This window comes from Takifugu rubripes, chromosome 9 (genome assembly GCF_901000725.2).
Source record: "Takifugu rubripes chromosome 9, fTakRub1.2, whole genome shotgun sequence".
NCBI lineage: Eukaryota > Metazoa > Chordata > Actinopteri > Tetraodontiformes > Tetraodontidae > Takifugu > Takifugu rubripes.
In genome coordinates, this window is record NC_042293.1 from 12007414 (window position 1) to 12026535 (window position 19122).

Consider the following 19122-nt stretch of genomic DNA (forward strand, 5'->3'; position numbering starts at 1 on the left):
CAGGCAGAATGATCTACATTCACAAATTTTAAGGCGATATATGTGATGTGTTTATCTTTCCGCCGGTTGATACCGTTCCTGTAAATGTCTTCTGGCTTAAACGCAGCTGCAGAGAATTGGAAGCGGTGTAGTCCCACCTTTTACTTGCCCAACCATGCTAATATGCCCCTGGGAGATAAAAGGACACTTCACCTATATTTTTAAAGATTTTCAGCCACATCCTTATTCATTTAAGAAAAATTCCAACTTCCAAGTAAACAATGTCACAATGTGAATGAGATATGATTAACCAGACCTGTCTTCACTTATCAGTTGGTCATACTAGGCAAGCTGCATTCTAGAGCAAAGGTTAAAGATAAGTGGTATGAGTCAATGGCATGACAAGCTTTCAGCAGTTACAGTGAATGGACTAAACTGCTGCAAAATAGTTACTAGGAACCATTTTAATATTTATAATTCTAAGCCCCTCTGTGTTGAAACTTGCTTTTTCTGCAGCTAAAAGTGGCACACAAGCTGCTCTGCTCTTTGATGAAAGTATTCAGCATTATCAGCTGCTTCTTGCCATATTAATTGCATTACAAATTAAATCCTATTCATCTGCATTCTTGCTAAATGAATGCAAAGCTACCACTTAAACAAAACTGTGGACGTTTATTTTAATGATCGGGGTAAACCAGCACTTGTTCATTGAAACACATCACGCCGAACTGGCACACAACAGCGAGGCCACACACTTCATCCCCGCTTCCAGCCTCGATAAATCCTCCATCCTCATGTCTGTTCAGCATTGATCCAGCTTTCATCCTCCACTCTGATCCCTGTTTTCATTTTTTTTCTGGCGCATAGGGATTGCTTAATGATCTATTGACGTGATCTACTGATTCGTACAGTCGACCACAATGTGCCATCTATTAAAGAGGAAGCTGTAAAGCATACCATCCTCTCTCTCATGCACCCACTCAACTCATGTCCCACCTCTTTTACAACAAGCCTCAGTGTGCTTCGGCTTCCTGAGTAACCCCCACTGAGATTAGTTCCTAACGTGCTTAAGCAGCTGGCTGTAAAGTGGTGGGTATTTTTTGCCAATCTAACAGCATTGTTCACAAGAATAGCCTTAATGATTTGGCTCAGCGAAATCATGTCTCTTTCTTTTCATTTGGCTTAATGCAATTGTGCATGCAGGTTACTGGTAATTTGTTTAGCTATTCATGTGTATTTTGTGAGATTGCCTCGTTTGAACTGTGCAATTTTGCACTGTGCAACAGGCTTGCTTCTTGATAGAATCTTTATAGAAAAGGTGAGTTTGGCGAGTTTGAGTTGAACTCAAAACAGAGCAGCATGCTGCAAGGTCTTATCCAGCTCACTTCCCTTATGTGAGACATTTGCTCCAAGTTTAAGAACATGGATAAACAAGTTTTCCAACCCTGACACCTCTGATTGTATTGTGCCCTCTGTCTGGTTTACAATATGGCACTTTTCAAGTGTGACTGGCGCTGTTAAGACACGTAATGCACATGCGAGGTCCTCCTGGATTTGCAGGCACCAGAAAATGTGTTTTACTGATGTGCAAGGTTTTGCTTGCACTAACATGATTATTCTTTTTTAATCTAGCACAGCCTAAATATGGAATGTTTGCTTAGCTGTTCATTAATTAAACTGACCATATTTTTGTTATTTGTATGGATTCCTACAGTTCCCTCTCAATAATCTATAATTGCTTTCCCCAACCTTTTATTACATTATAAACAGTGTATTCTCTATTTATAACTGCTCTTGATAAAGGAGGATTAGTTGAATAATGTAAGGTCAGTAGTATTATGTAAACATGTCTTGTTTGCAGTGCGTTGCTCAGCCATGTTGCTAGTTGGGACACAGATGAAACACTATGATGCAGTACAGAGTTGGTGATAATTATTTCGTCAAGGGCAGCATTTGGGTTCTGGACCCGAGGCAAACAGTTTTTGCCAGTTGGCATGGATTATTGATGCACATGGCACATTGCAGTGTGTTTCATGAACACTACCAATAAATCTCTGTTCTATGCGGGGCATTCCAATCAATTTAGGTATATTACCTATACCTAAAACTGTCGCAAACTTAATTATGTGAGTGAAATTTGACTCTGTTCATAGATAAAGATAGTTGTGATTCACATGACAGGCAAAATATATTTGAAAATGTGTGCATAGTGGAAAAGTTTCAGCACATATGTGCTTCCATAACAATAATAGATAGACCAACTTTCTTAAAGTTTAGTTGTATTACAGATACATGAACACGTACCATCCATAGACCTTCAGTCATGCAGCTCTGACATTAGAAATCACACATTCACAGCCTGCAGTTGAGTCACGCCTAATGCAAACAGAGATTTGGCATCTTAGGGCATGACCTGGCACACAGATCCTATGATGTGCACGGGAATGGTGACAAACTGTATGTGGAGCTATGAAATTAATGTGGCTGCGATCGATATCGAACAAGTCTCAAGCAGCTCAATTTTACACTTGCTGCTGGGAACAGATGGTACTTGCTGATAAAGTTGCTGGAGGTGGAACTGTGGCAGCCACGCTACAGAGAGGAGAGGCCAGATCCTCTGGAGCAGAGCAGAAGGGAGAAAAGCAGTTAGGCTGCCATGTAAAACTTTGCAATAACCTGCATGGATGAACAATCCCCTAATCAGATTTATGGGATGAATATTTAATAGTGCGTCAGCTAAGAAACCTTGCATGCACAACTCATGACCCCCTTCAAGTTCAACATTCATTCAAACAGCTGCTGCACAGTTGCTGTATAGAATGATCCTTTTTTTTTCTCTTCTGTGTCATTACCATCCTTGTTTTGCATAGCCGGGGGGCATACATTTATGTTCACACTGTCTTTGATGGAAAAACGTTGCAGTGGCACTCAAATATTAAAATACACCCACAGGCACATTATTGCCTCAACAGCGGAGCGTGTTGGTTTGTGTGTATTTTCAAGGACTGAGACAATACCTGCTGAAGAGCAGTCGGGTGGTTGAATATATCTGGTCTGTAATTGATAGTTGGCATTGCACTGATAGGTGTGTGTGTGTGTGTGTGTGTGTGTGTGTGTGTGTGTGTGTGTGTGTGTGTGTGTGTGTGTGTGTGTGTGAGAACAGGCTCGCATCCACCTCACAAATCTCACTTTTTCCTGTCAGTTCAAATCTTCTCAAACTGCACGTCCTGGGGGAATGGGCAAATGAGACAAGCACCCCAGTGCTTGAAAAATATGTTATTGGAGCCCGTTTCCATTATGGGATTCCTTTTGGGGCCCTGTGATTAAAGTGCCTCGGCCGGGCCATGATTGTGTGCTTGCCTGTCTTTGAACACAATTGTATTTCTGTCTGTCCTCAACCAAATTTGGTGAGTGTGGGCCGCTGCTCCTATGGCTCACTTGGGCGGAAAGGCAAGACAGAGCGAAGGATCAAAATTCTTAAAACAAGTCTGGGCACATCTGGTTATGATTGGCAAAGGAAAAGAGGGCCTGTATTTCTGGGAACTGGCAGAAACTTCAACCTAACCCAGTACAACCCAGCCCAGTAGATTTCTAAATCTGCCAATACGGTGGGGGGGAACAAAACTAGGGCTACTCCTGTTCACCCCTTCCAACTTATCCTGACTCCTTGCCAATTGTAGTAATCCCACTGCAAAGTCTGTGGAACCTTCTTTTTTTCCTCCATTTTTTAATAAACACCATTCACAGTCCTTTAGTTCCATCTTTTATACCATAAGAGGTGAGATCAGCAGAGAGCCAGGTAGACCCAGAGGTCTATTATTTTTGGTGGCTGTTTTTGTGCTTGGCACAATGACGACTCTGAAGGCACATAGCAAAAAGAATGAGAGAAGTGGCTATGTGCAGGTTGCAGAGATATTTCATGGTCATTGCTAGTAATGGCTTTGTTCTTCATCTCACTGAATCGCTAAATCTAACGTACTTTGTGTGCGATGGATGACAGACCTCAAACTGAACACCCTCGGAAAGACTGTCCCTCATGCATTCGACCATGCCTAAACTGAGAGAAGTGACAATTAAAAAGTAATGCCAATGTTTACTGCAGGCCCTTGAGCCATTGTTTACCCTGCCTGCTATAATCACACGCATTATTTGGACTGGCATTTTACCTGTGGCTCACCGGTCTGATGCTGGTTTAGGAGATAGCCTGGAACGTCCCTGAAGGCTGCAGCTGAAAGCAAGCTCTGTCACCCAAGTGAGTCTTGCTTTAATTCAAATGGAATGTGTGCATTTAGCCTCCTGAATCTCCAGACCTCCACAGCGATGGCTAAACTCCAGCTGCAGCGAGAGTATCATGACTTCTGTTATATTGCCTGTAGCGCTGCAGGGACTATTTGCTGTCCTTATTAAAGAGGCTGACTGGTGACTGGGCATGAAGCCTGGGTGTGTGGGTATTCTTTACGCATGCTACACTGTTCAATTTGAGAAGCGCATGTGTGTGTTTAGGCAGGCCTGAAGGACAGCTGAGGTGGAGCGGTGAAGCCTCATCCTGATTGGTGCTTCCACGCATGCCACGGATTCAGTGACCCTCACCAGCATAATGACTTTAGAGTTAATTCCCGAGGAGTGTTCCAGAGGGAAGAGATGAGAAAAAGTGGCGAGGAGGATGATACAGTTAGGCTGTGGCTCTACAACACGCTGCAAATCTTATTCTTCCATGTTACTGGGAGCAATCTGCTCCCGGTCTTCTCTTTCTGATCGGATTTTTGCAAGCTGCCAAGAATCCACTGGCGTAGTGAAGGCCCGCTCTGTCTCTTTCCCACACTCTCCCTCCATTTCTTATTCTGATGTTGTGTTTTTGTAATCCCTAAGTAGCTGACTGACATGTTTAAGGGGAGCTTTTTTGGGTACTGAGGAAGAAGTTGAATCACACACTGACAATTTTCTGAGTCCATCTCCGAGCCAATATAAGACAAGGCAGAAAAAACCCATTTTCCTGCCACCTGAAGTGACTTGGAGAGCAGTGTTTAAGCAGGATAGTTCATGGGGAAATCCACAGTGATTATTCATTTTCTGAACCTTATCATCTTTCACAGAGTTGAGGGGGGATTTTCAAGGTCCTCTGGTTTGTCATTAGATAGTTTCATTTTGCTCTTGTACTGCACAAGTGAATATACTTAAAGAATATATTAGATGAAGTTTAGAGTAGTTGATGGCAGAGAAGCAGTCTTACATCCACAGACCATGACAGACATAAACATTTATATAACTGCCTTACAACTATTAGTGATCATGTTGTAATATATTATAAAGAGTCTGCATCTGTTATTCCAGTAAAAATGCTGCACATACTTTAATTGCCAATACATTTTCCTACAGACATCCTCTAAGATTTTGTTGCATTATTTACTTTCCATCTCTGTAAAGTTATTAGAACTGCATGACTGTATGTCCATTAGTACTCAAAGTTCACCGTAGTGAGCTGGAAAACACAGAAACTGAAAGTGCTGTCAAAATGCTCTTGGATTTGGCCCTAATACATCTCCTGTGGTTGTTGTGTGTTGTAAAACGGTGAGGGGGCTTGCAGTTGTTATCTGGACAGAGAAGGGTCACATGTGACTTTCTGCCTGATGTGTGGAGAGCGAATGCCACATTGCCCTTTGTTACATAATGATGAAATATTGAGTGTATGACCTGGTAAAATGTTTATCTTGCCCTGCACAGATTGCATTCCATAATCTAATGAGACAGATATTCTTTAATGGAAATCCTGGACGGGGTCATGATTGCCACGATAAGTTGAGGATACAATTACTCAAGGCTGGCATGCATACATTGGTCAATGCATCATGCAACCTGATTGGATTAAAAAGTGCTTTTTAGTCATATTTATTATTCTTTTTCATATAATGGGTTGAAATCGTGAGGGCCAACTCTAATGACAAAATGTTTCACAGTAAAGCAGCATTCAAGCACACGTTGGAGTCAGGGACGACCACACAATGAACAGTCCTTCCATGAATCCACACAGGCACACAGACGCCATGACAATAGGTTTAAAAAAACAAAACAAAAAAAAGTCCCGCTAGACAGTGAATCATCTTAGTTGTGCTTTAACAAAAAGCAGCTCATCTTAATTAAACTTGTATAAAAATAGAGACACAGCCTGAGTGGGACAGCCTTTGGTGCGAAGGTGTTTGCAGAGGTAGAATTGCTACGTTTTGCCATACTGATTCAGTCTGTAAGAAGAAACCAAACTTTTGGTTTTATTTCCAAATAATCGATGGAGCTGAAGGTCTTTGTTTCAGTGTGGAGTCACAAGCTTCCTGCTTTCAGTTTCTGTTCTCTTTCTGGGAAAAAAAAAAGATTTCCCTGATTCATGTGCTCCTACTTGCTGGAGGGTCTGTGTGCCTGATGCCATAGTGGGACCTCAGCTGCACAGATGGGTTGTCTGGTTCGCAGTTTTTTTAAAATTTTTTATTTTTTTTAACCATTCGCCTGGAGCAGCCACCGCTCCAGGACCACCGGGCCTGATGAAGAGCTGTAGACGATCCATTTGGCAGCTCCTCATTTGACATGGGGCTTCTGTCCCCAGACACATTCCCACCACCACCACCCTTCTCATCCCAAGTGCTCCTTTGAAACAAGGGAAGCTGCCAGGAGGGGAATCCATCATTGCTTTGGCCCAGAGCGCTACGTTTAACGTTAGAGCACAAATGGAAAACGTGCGCAGCACAACAAGAACGCAGTGATGTACGGACCTTCTCAGCCATCCACTGTGCTTTGAAAAAGTGGGCAAGGAGTTCTCAGCCCACCCTTTCATTGTGATTATCAATCACCCTGGAGCTTGTTGAAAAATCATTTACTGTACATGTAAGTGATTGACGACCCAAAAATAGGGTGCGCACGCCTGTCTCATCCGTCCACCCCCACAGACGTTATGCCCTCGCTCGGAGGACAAATGAACATACAAAAATACATTCCCAAAGCACTCGCAAATTGTTTCCAAAGATGTGACACTTAAAGTCTAAAAGAGACTGCAGGCCTGATGCAGGCGGAAAACATCGCTGATTTCAATAGTTAACACCCCCGGAGAAATATTTCTCCTGTCACTCCCCCCTTTGATTGTTAGAAACACATTGGAACTGTTGATCTATTTGATTCAGAGTGGAGACATCCATCTGAACCAAAGGAGTCAGAGCAGAAATCCAAGAGTTGTTTCTGTTTTCCTCACATTTGGCGGATAAAAGCTGCCTAGATTTCTGGACCTGGGACCTGAGAGTCATTTTTATCCAAGACAGAAAGCTCAAATCTGCTGTGCTACAGTAGAAGGTGTTTCTTCCCATCTGACCTTGGGAGTAGGTTGGAGTTTGCTGTTGATGCTTTCTGGTAGGCTTCGAAAATATTATGTGGATTAAGCCTGAAACTTCTGGAGAATCCGCTCTAATCCACTATTCCTCCTGATCAAAGGGAGAGAAATGCAAGTTGAACTCCTTTCCGCTTCTGTTTTTTCATGCATTCTCAGCCACATTGTGCTGTACTTTCTATCAAACATGCACTTTGCCATGCCCTTGTCTGATAGCTTGAATGTACCTATCTGAGTCAAATAAGCTGAGAAATTGGACGGGGAATATCTATTGTGTGGTGGAGACTGGGTGGAATTGTGAATTGAAAGGACCAATCGGTCATGTATGGGTCCTGAAAAGGGTCAATTGACTTTCTGACATATTTCTGATTGTCCAGAACACATGTCTCCAGACTCCCAGTTTGCCTCAAGTTACAAAAGAAATACAAATCCCAATGTTTCCACATTCATGGTTGTAACGCGTATCGGTAGAGAAAAGTAGATTTACTGCTGTACAAATCTGAGGCACTTGTTAAAGGATTTATTTTTCCCAATTCATTACGTGTAAATGCTCATAGAAAGTAAATGAATAGTGGATTACCCCAAAATGACACTGTGTGTAAATGGAGACTCTTTTTAAAAGATCTACCCACAAAAAAGAGATACAAATATGTAAAAATGAATATTGTGCCAACACTTTAATAGACAGTGTTAGTCTTTGCAACACTGGCCTCGCTTGTAATTACTGTATTTAGTTTAATTGTTTACACTCGAACCTTGAAAGATTAAAGATTCATATATGACTTCTCTTATTATGGTAACTGGGCTGTATTTCTATGGCAGTTTTTTGTCAGCTGAGAAAACTGAAAGCAGTTATTATAAGTCTGCATTTACCCGTTCACACGCACATAAATATACTGGTGGCAGAGGCGTCCCACAGGGTGACACATGCTCGGTCGGAACACATTCACACACCAGTCAGGCAGCTTCGAGAGCTATGTTTCTATGGCCCTGGACCACCATTGGAAAATACTGTCGTAAAAAGTGAGGTTACTCGTCAAATCCCTCTCAGATAAAACCAAACAATTACCTCAAAGTGAGGCTAAAAATGAAAGAAGCTGCAGATTCTGATGATAGTGATGATTAGCTGAGTGTTCGGTTTGAGTGGCACTTTTAACATTTCATTCGTGTTGATGGCAACTTTTGAAAAGATTAAGTGCTTGGCATTTTTCTGGTTCTAAGAGGAAATTAGCCAGCACCTACTTAAAGCAGTGTTATTGTGGGTGTTGCCAGGCCAAAGATAACTAGATCACTTAGTGTTTTCCTCTGAGTGGCAACTTTCCAACAACACTGGGCAGCTAAAATTCAGACGTATGAGAGGATAAAATTAGTCTCCAAAATCCAGACTGGCTGGGTGCTTGTTCTAATTATTTTTGTGAAAGGAATTTTGTGCTTAGTGACAGATAAATGTGCACAATGACAATAAAGTTTGCAGGATTCGGAATGCAAAAATAATTATTGGAATTTTTAGCAATTTAAAGCAACTGTCAGTTAAGAAATAAATGCAAGAACTTAAATATGTTTTTTAAAAGATTTAACAACAATGTGCTTTTCTATAAACACACCAATTATAAAACCTGAAAATAGTTATATTTAAAACATGTGTACTGGATACCTGTCCCATAGATGAGCACATGTGAATCATCTTTTCCCCACAACAGAGATTAATTAGAATTTTTTGACTGGATCACACGTTTGTTGTCATTCTCTGTAGCCACAAACAAAAGCCAACAGCGCCAACTGTTTGAAGCACGATACATGGCTAGCTGGCACGCCATCTGCTTACGCTGATCCAAAAAAGAAAAGAAAGTAGTTGACACACATGTTTACTGTGATGTTTCATTTATGGCCCTCAGTCTCAGCGGCTGGCAGATGTAAATGGTCCTGCATTGGGGTCGACATCGTGGAAAAAGCACAGCTTTGCTCGATACAAACTTGGACCACTCCGCTCTGTCACTGCCAGCGAGGAGGAGAAACAGCAGTAGGATCTTGAGCGAATGAGGGACGCCCTGCAGCCCACTCGTGGCGATATGTTATCGCAGATATGTGATATGAGAGATCCGTATACTGAAACGATGTCGTCTGGATGCCGTTCAGACAGCAAGAAACAGTGTTGATGTAATATTTGGGTGGCGGATTTGGAAAGATGAGAACGGGCAGGGAAAATAAAGCATCCCTGAGAAATGCAGATCCTTAATACTTTTTGTTTTGAATAATAGTGCCAGACAGGGTTTTGAAATGCTGAGAGTGTGTGGTAAATCAAACGCTGACATCTCCAATTTAATAAGAGGGCTTTTTGAAAGATGTGTTTGGATTTTCATCTGTGTAACAGTGGCGCCAGATTCATTTCAGAGTCGAGGAAGACTCAAAAGGGCGATTTGTTTATTTTTTTGTATGTTTTTTTGAAAATAAAAAAACTAGAAATGCTCCATTCAGTGCACTATTGAGGTTTAATCGTTGCACTGCTTTATTCTCAGACGCTGCTACTAAATTCACCCCGGTGGAACTCCCCTCCACTGTTCTGTATATTACACAGCATTTATACAGTTACCAGCTGTCTGATTACGCAACCTTTCTTCACCCGTATTAAATAATTATGTCATGTTATGAGACAGATAATAAAATTCTCTTTGTCCTTGTTTGAAATTTTTAGTCGCTGAGAGGTCGTTTTCATGAGTGTAAAGAAAGGAAGGAAGAGGGTGAGATAATTGTTCTTGTAGTGTGATTTCATTATATTCACCAAGCTGCTGCAGTAGTTCTGTGTCACCAGAGATGTTGAATGAAAATAAATCATTAATTTTTTATGAGCAAAACGTGTCTACTTTGTTGATCTAATCAGATCAGATGGAAATATCTGATCTCTTCCGTAAATCCAAATCATCCGCCTGCCAACTCGACCCCCTTCCTGCCCACCTGGTCAAAGACTGTTTACCTGTCCTTTCTGTTTCATTACTGACATTCTTCACTCCTCCCTGTCCCTCCGGCCTTGTACCCTCGTCCCTCATCCCTTAAACAGGTGCAATTACCCCTATACTCAAAAAACCTGCTGCCAGCCCCAACATCCTAATTAATTTCAATTCATTTTCAACTTTACACTCCATCTCCAAAATTCTGGAATAAACTGTTGCAGCTCACATGAACAACCTATTTTTTTTTTTTAATCCAGTCTGGTTCTGTCACTCACACAGAACCGAGGTGGTGTTGGTCAGAATCATAAATATTCTTCTGAATGCAGCTGATTCTGGGCTTTTAACCATATTTATCCTCCTTGATCTGACTACAGCCCTTGAAACCTTTTTCATTTTCTATCCTCCTTGAAAGATTTCCTTCCATTGGTTTCACTGGCTCATCCTCACCTTGTTTAGATCCTGTCTAGCCATACTCTGCCCAACTCAAGCACTTCAAAACACAGTACTTTCTAGTCACTCGTGTTGTCCTCCATGGTTCTGTCTTTGGCTCCCACCTATTCATCCATTTGGTCTCATCTTTTGGAAACACAACATCCAAATTAATTGATACACATATGACATCCAGCTCTACACACAACAATGCTATTCCCATCTATGCCCTGTTTACATCCCGCATCCCTCCTTGTTCTTGCTCATAAAGTTCTTCATAAGCTAAAACTGGGCCAAAGTCCGCTGCCTGCATACTCTCCAGAACTCTCTGATTCACCATATCACTCTGGTTCTCTAACAATTTCACTGATTCCCCCATTAAGGAGTTACCTAGAAAATCCTGCTCCTCACCTTTAAGGAACTTCACCAACTTGCACCCCCCACTAATCTTTCTGAACTCCTTCACATCTACACTCCCTCACATGCTCCGCTCCTCCTCTGCCCTGTAACTCACATAACCCCCTGCCTGTCTACTGTGGTCTCACGGGCCTTTTGTCACTCTGCTCCCCGTCTCTGAGACTCAATTCCCCAAGACCTCCAAAATAGTCATTCTCTCCCTCTCCCATTTCAAATCCGGTTTAAAATCCTCACCTTTTTAAAAAGCCGTATTTCATTATTTCCTTCACTGAACTGTTATGATATGTTAAGTTATGTTTTTATTTCCTAATTTCTATACATTTTGTGTTATTTTGTACAGTCTGACAAGTGTCCTTGAGTGCTTTTAAGGTATCCATAAATCAAATTTCAAGAGTCTACTCATAACTGTAACCTGAGCCCTAACCCATTTGCCGGATATAAAATATTCTTAATGTAACCTCGATGAAGTGGACCCTAACCACTGTTGTTTTACTTTAAAATATCGCTCCCTCTTTATGTGTCATGGCACATGGCATGTAAGACAAGTAATTGATATGGATTTTAATTTACCAGGTCCGTCCATTTAACATGCATTAAAAGTGTTGAAGTGGAATGGTCTGTGGACACTTTCATTACCCTTACCCTGGCATTGCCGGTATGTTCAGGTCCACTTGGCAACTTATTTGCCCTGTATGAGAGTTTCTTTGCTATCTGCGCTAGCCAGGCAGCTGAGCTCCTGTGCACCGTCTGAAATGAAAAGTAGCCTGCTGCTAAAATATGATGCTTTTTAGGCATCATCTGTCTGGAGTGATGAGCTTGAAAGAGAAATCAAGAGGGCGATGAGTGTTGACTCAACTAAAAAACAGTATACTGAAGGATTTGCTATTCCTCGAGCTCATTTTATAAAAACCTCGTAATTAATTCCACTTGCCTCTAACCTTTTAAGGTGTGGTTTTGTGGAGCTTCCAAACATATAATGTAACACTCACAGCTTATATTATCTCATTATTTTCCTATTCCCAGGAACTCATGACGGGACATCGGTGGGTCCTTCTTTTCCACAATCCCCTCTGTTCCCCCTTTCGCTGAAACCACCATTACCTCAAGCCAGTGTGCCCCATCCCCCACCCCCACTCTGTATCATCAATTTCTAAATTTGTACGGGACAAAGAGAACCCCCTGAGGTTGCTGAGCTGTCTGACTCAGTGTCAAGTGCCCGGCAACCCCCAAAGCCAAAGAGTTCGGATGGAGGTTTGAAATCAGTGTAAATTCAAACGGCGACCCCGTGCTCTTTTGTGGATCCAGGCTGTTATCATAAGTCAGTGGCTGTCATGCATTTTGTTAGCATCGACACTTTTCTTTGGGTAGCCCTGCAAAGAAAGATTGCTTGTCGCGGAGAGGAGATAGTTGTCAAGGTTGTGTTCTTGCCCTGCAGATGGAGGCTGGTAGCAATTCTTCTGCGTGCTTGCTTCATTTCTAAGGGGTAGAGGCAGCGTGTTGGGGATTTGAGAGGAGTAGTTCAGGATCAGGAGCATGCTGGTTCCTGCAGATCTAAGCAACAAAGTGAAAAGATGTACTTTTTGCATAGGCACTTCAGACAGCACTTGACAAGAAGTCATTTCTACAGAGAACCCTGTGGTCTTGGCTAAAGTGGCTACATCAATGTTCAAAGGGCAGGAGAGTTAACAGGCCATACAGCGAAAACAGTGGGGAGCACAGTCCATCAACGCTGTAGGAGTAGATGGGTTGGTTGTCCGTTGCAATTATTGCTACCACCGTTCTTCCATAACTGATGTGAAATCTGTCTCTTATGACCAAATACAAGGAAGAAAAGCAACAGTTAAACCTCAGACTAGAACACAATCACATTGTATCTCAATATGTCACTTTTTTGTGGCAAAGGGATTCAAATATATTTTTGTATCTATAAATATATAATAGCAGTGTTCTATCATTCCCAAGATCCATTTATTTAAATTCTTTAAGGTTCACATATGATATACATGAATTGCTTTTTGACTAGTTTGCAGGGATGTACATCCATAAAGCGGTTACACCGGTTTATCTCTATTCCCATTCCCTTGGGTCCCATCTGTCTGAATTCTGTCCATTTCAACTGCTGACCTCATAAAGACGAAAGTAAGAGGATTTCATTCTTTACGGTGTCACACAAAATCACGCTGCTGTCCTATACAGGATAAAAAGCTTGGATATTAAACATATTACAGTTGAGGGGAACAGCACATCACGTATGCACTACCCAGTCTGTTTGGGGCTTTTTTTTTCCTTTCAATGTCATTCTTTATCATGAAATACAATGCAAGTGTCCCTGTCAGAATGGATTAATGTGGATCATTTGTATACCAAGGACATATTTCTAAAACTCCAATAAAAATTCTGTAAACACATGTCCTGTAAATGTATGGGAGAGATGATCTTTTATACTAAGTGGCTGATGGGAGTTTTATTTTTCTTTGTTATTTGTTTTCCAATAAAGCAATTTGATGAAATACTGGAAGAGCGGTCCGATAATCCCCAACAGCAGCCACGCAATCCCTGATTTGTGATGTCGAGCATGCTGTATTGCAAACAAACTCAGGCAGCATACCAAGGCAGCAAAGATCTTTTAAGCTATGCAAGGTCATTGCCCTGCAAAATTGGAAAAAAAAAGATTTTCCTTCCACTTGAAGAGAACATTTTGAAACCAGACTTCGATGGTAAAGGAGCATCTGGGCACAAGTGAAACCAAGTCTCATTTGTACAGAACAAGAAGAGAATTATGGCGCTCTTCATAGCACCGAGACCTTACTGTAACGGTTTAGGATTGGATTTTACTTAAAACAATCGGTCTCTTTCCAAGTTGACCCTTGGGTGAACCGTTTATTGCAGAGAAAAGGCTCTTCAACCAAAGCGTGCCACACAGATTATTTTCAGAAGTGGCAGCGTCATTACGGGTTTCCTTTTGGTCTGTTTTCTGACTGTAGCGCGTACATCAGTCAAGGAAACATGATTCAATGCTAGTTTTTCCCTGCACTTTTAGGAGCGGGAGTGCATTTGTGCCATCCTGGAAACCCAGTCTGTTAGCAGGCAAGTCGTGCACTGTCGCTAAACAAGCAGAACTCTCGTGCTCTCAACACATAACATGCCACAGTCATATGAGTCCATTTACTGATCTCCTCTCATACATCAGTAATAATTTCAGAACACTGGAAATAAGTGTTATTCGTTGTAATTGGGCTATGAAAAACTCTGCACAATCCAAAGAAACTTTGATATCTCGTCTCATATCGCACCTCCTAATTAGAATTCTCTAATCTATTCAGCACATCTGCTGGATATTCATGCTACAACAAAAATAGGTTGTTTTTTATGAAAGGAGGCTGAAGTTGAATTGATCCTTGATGCATCATTACTTAATACAATGGCACATTGATCTAGCAAAAGAAAAACACAGGTGTTATTGGGTTATGGCCCTGCAGGCCAGTTTTTTTATTCCCTCATCATAGATAAGACTCACACATCCTTTGCTAAATGTGTTTGTGTCTTTTTCTCACCCCATAGTGAAAACTACTGGGAAATTTCAAAAGACTGTCACTCTAGAGAAAATCAGTCAGAAGGATTTAGGATTTCGCTACCAGTTGGAGGTTTAGGCCAGATGATTTTCCCATGCACACAAACGCTCACCCACAGATACACGTGTGCACAGACCACTTGAGCCGCTGGCTGACAGTGATTATAAACCTCGGGCATATCTGGCCTCGAGCAGCTATCAAGTGCTGCACACGGTGTGACCTAACCTCCTGATCCATGGTTGCTATTGCCATGGTTACAATCAGTACTTACACCACACCCTACTACCACCATCTTCGTCTTCTGCACATTCCCACTAAGATGCAATTTCTGATGTATTATTTGGGTCCCCAGGTATGTAGATTGCTAGACCTCGCATTTCTCCTTCACAATAGGACCAATCAGTAAACTAAAGTGTCACTTGCTATTGCCTCTAGCTTGTTGGACTTTGAGTATCCATTTCTGAAACTGTCTTTTTATTGTACTAAGTGAGAACAGTGGCAGTTGGGGATCATATCATCTCTGTGTTTCTAAATATATGTAGGAAACTGCAAGAACATTGGTAGGCATACCTTTAGGCTGAATTAATCACGGGAGAGAGACTCTACTACACTCCACTGAGCCACAGCTAATTTTGCTATGCCCACTCGTTGCTTTCCACCGACTAATACACAGGAGTGCAGAGCGCAGTTAGATCTACATGATGGTGAACAGCTGACAGGGAAGCATACAGGAATAAAGCACCACAGGCACTGAAACTGTGTTTCCCTCCGATGGCTGTGGTGCTGTCCTGGGAGACCATTATGTGCTCTCTGAAATGCAATAAATTCACGCAAGGAAGGAGACGACAACAGGCACGCTATGCTGAATGTTCAGGTTTTTGAGATCATGAGCTAGATGGTAGATTTTGTATAATTTTCCAGGGTGGGGGAAGGAGTTTTCATTCTTTGGGGACCTGAAAAAGACTTTGATGTGGTTATTTTTCCAAAGTAGGATCTGCTGTTTCTGTATTGCAGTGTTGTTTGTCATGTCATCAGGGATGCCATTTTTTTTGAGGTTCTGGAATAATTTAAAGCTTGTCTTCTTATTTTAAAACAGAATGGTGGTAAGGTAGAAAAAAATAGTTACCCGCCAGTACAAGTACAGCTTTTTTGACATATAAATTGATGGATTTAAGTGTGAATTCTTAATAGTGTCGCTCAGCCAACGGGTTACAGGGTTGATGCCTTAATTAGGGTGATGTTTGTCTGTTTTTGCTCTTAAATGATTATAATAAATGAGCAAAGCTCCAAGATGTGGACACTAACAAGTGAAACAATCGTTAATTGATTTAAAGTAAGCAATCATATCCCCAAAAGCCAGAGACGTTATGGACACTGTCTACTTTTTTCTATTTTCTTGCAGTCACAAAGAACAATACATTTCTCTCATTTGATTGTATAGCATCCTTTTTGATTTGGGTCTAATTGGGTGCAAGTTCGCCTCTGGTAGAACAGATACAGCTAATTAGGCACTTGTGCGTATAATTAAAATGATGTACCGTGGCCAAGCTTCCAGCAGTGTATGTGTTTAACAAAAGGCAATTAGGAATTTTATCACCTGAAAAGATCCTTTATCCATTTTATCTGAACATCAGAGACTGGCTCTGTTTTTTGAAGGCAACCACGAACCCGTCACTGCAGACTTCAGCGTCTGGAACTGGTTTATCGTTGGCACCGAAGCTGAGAATTGGGTTTGATCCTGGGAGGCTGGTACTTATCAGAAGGATTGTGATACAGAGGTTTTGGTAACCTCCTCAGGGATCGAACTCTCTTTATGTTCCTCGCTCCTCCCTCCCTCCCTCACCATTAAGACCTGTATTAAAGATTCATATGGCACCTACAGTGTATTCTGAGCACATTGCAACCCTTCTGATGCTCTTTCCTTCCTGCCCTCTGCCCCTTTCCCCTCACGCGTGTCACCCACTCCACCCCATATCGGCAAATTCCAACTAATAAGGATACGTAGAGCAAATCCCCCCCATCTCCTCTTTCCGCTGCGGATTAACGTTCTCACCCTTGGCAAAAAGAACAATCGGCACAGCAAATGCCCTCTTTGTTGCTGTTTTGGATCCTGGAGCTTATTTTCTGTCTTTCTCAATCTGGATCCCTTTTACTTTCCTCTGGTTGAGGCAGATGCTTTCTTGTCCTCTCCATCTTCTTACAAGTTTTTCTCCATTTTCTACGTATTTTCCCTGCCCTGAGCTCTCATTTCTCATTACAAGATACGCCACCCATACACATATGCCCCGTTGACCACTTTTGGTTTTGTTTCTCATTAGAAAATTCCAAAGTCCAGCCGATCATCACAATGAATTTGGTCTCAACAGTCGATTTAATAATTTCTGCCGGAGTAGATACAGGTTTCCCGGGGGCAAAATATATTTCCTTGTCATTTCCCTCATTCAGTCCCCTCCGTACAATCCAATAGAAGCAACAACAAAGTTCATATAAATGATAAATGGAGTTGATGCGGGCATTTATCCCTCCTCTGTCTTAACTCGCTCTATCACATGTAGAAATGAGGCGACTCACACTGGCCCCACCGGAGTCCTCCAGCAATTAGGCAAGTGCCAGAAAAACACATTAATCTCACTATTATATCTACCCTTGTTAATTTATAGTTGAGTTGGAGAAGCTCACTCATTAATTGGCTGCGTTGGATGGCACAGAGTGAAATTGCATTTGCATAGATCATTTTTAAATTGCTGCCGAACATCCAGCTGGGAGCAATGCTCAGGATAAACCTGCTGGTTTTAAGTGTTTGATTGTTTGACAACGGTGTAGCCATGAAAGGGAGCAGGCACAGAGAAAAAGTGTCCGGGAGACGTTGGTGGCATTTTAAGCAATTTGCGGCATCCATCTTACCCATGTCTCCATATAGAGGCAAGGAAATTGGCTGTAGTCAGCAGACCAGGGCGGGGATAGCAGGTGGCGGGCAGTAGAGGAGAAAGCAGAATGGGCACCCGGGCACGAGCGTGGAGCACGGGGGGAGAGTCGATTCCAAAAGGATTCTCAAGTTTCATTCCCAAAATTGAATTGTCAATTGCCATTCATCCAACCACTCTGCAGGATTGGAAATGAATGGTTGTCCTGAAAATAAAGGTTAGCCCTTGACTGAAATTCAGTGACGGTGTGGGTGGCTGGGTGGGCTGGGTGGGCTGGGTGGGGGGAGTGGATAAGTGGCAGAGGGGAAAGAAAGGTGGGATGGAATCAAAAGTGAAATTGAACACGGGGTCTGACCTTGCAGTGCTCGTTTTGAGATGGTTCAGCCGATAATTCCTGCAGCTTGAGCTGCGTAGACAAGCAGTTTCAGTGTGATGGAGTCCAAGAACGTGGATGGGTGTAATTATCAGCACAGGGCTCAGGAGATAAAGAAACTCAAATGAAGGAACTGTAGGCTCCACTGTCAGACAGCTGCTCTATCTGGCACTCAATCTAAAGACTTGTCATGGCGGGAGTGGGCATGTCCGCGTATATTAAAGGTGAGGGTGAGCTTTTGACAGGAACAGTCTGAGTATGACTTTGTTTTTTCCACCATAAAGTCAGACATGTTTGGACCTGCTCCACCATCACATCTAAAATCTGTGACACAATGTCAATGAGGTCACCTGACATTGAAGCCTTGTGGCACCTCCAGAGATGATGCCGCGGATGATGCGTACCAGACTGCAGCCCCCTAGTGCTTATCAGCCATCTGCAACCTGATTAAAGTGGCTTATTTACACACAGCGGAGAACTAAATCCTTCTGACCTTTTGTTTGCCTGCACCTCGATCAGTACCGAAACCGCAGAAGGAACGAGCAATTATTTAAAAACTAAAATCAAGCATATAGGCCACTTATCAATTGTAACATAGGTGGAGGAATCCATGCACGTTTGCTCACATGCCTCCTATTTTTAAAGGCGTCTCTCAGCAATCACTGCAGCTCCAGCTCATTATTGCAGGATGCTGAGGAATAGAGCAATCACGGGAGGGAACCGTCTTAATGGGATGTGGGGAAGCTCCGTGATGATTTTTCTGCTCGCACTGTTTATTGTCAATCAGGATCATGTAATCAGCTACATGTTAAACCAGATATTGATATGCTATCACTGGTCACTCTATTGTTTTGTTTTGCTCTGAACATTTTATTCCAACAAAATATAGAAGTACAGCCTCTGACACCTGTTGACATCCCCGATTCCAACACAAATCAATTAGCGTTTACCCCCGGAGCCTCTTAAATCTTTAGAAGTTCTTCCTTTATGCCTAAACCCTGTTTGTAGTGGAGACACCAGAATAGGTTGAATGGATGCTGGCAGCCTGAGTGACGGCACTGCCGATCATCCCTGTGATTTCAGACTTAATTAACTTGGGCATCGCACCAAACATCCT

The 19122-nt window shown here is 42.2% G+C and overlaps 1 protein-coding gene across 4 annotated transcripts in view; it reads left to right on the top strand.

Annotated features, from left to right (window-relative positions):
• The window catches only part of plxnb2b (plexin b2b), a 92781-nt gene that overhangs the window by 34587 nt on the left and 39072 nt on the right, over positions 1-19122 (top strand). The gene's annotated exons all lie outside the window — the stretch shown is intronic.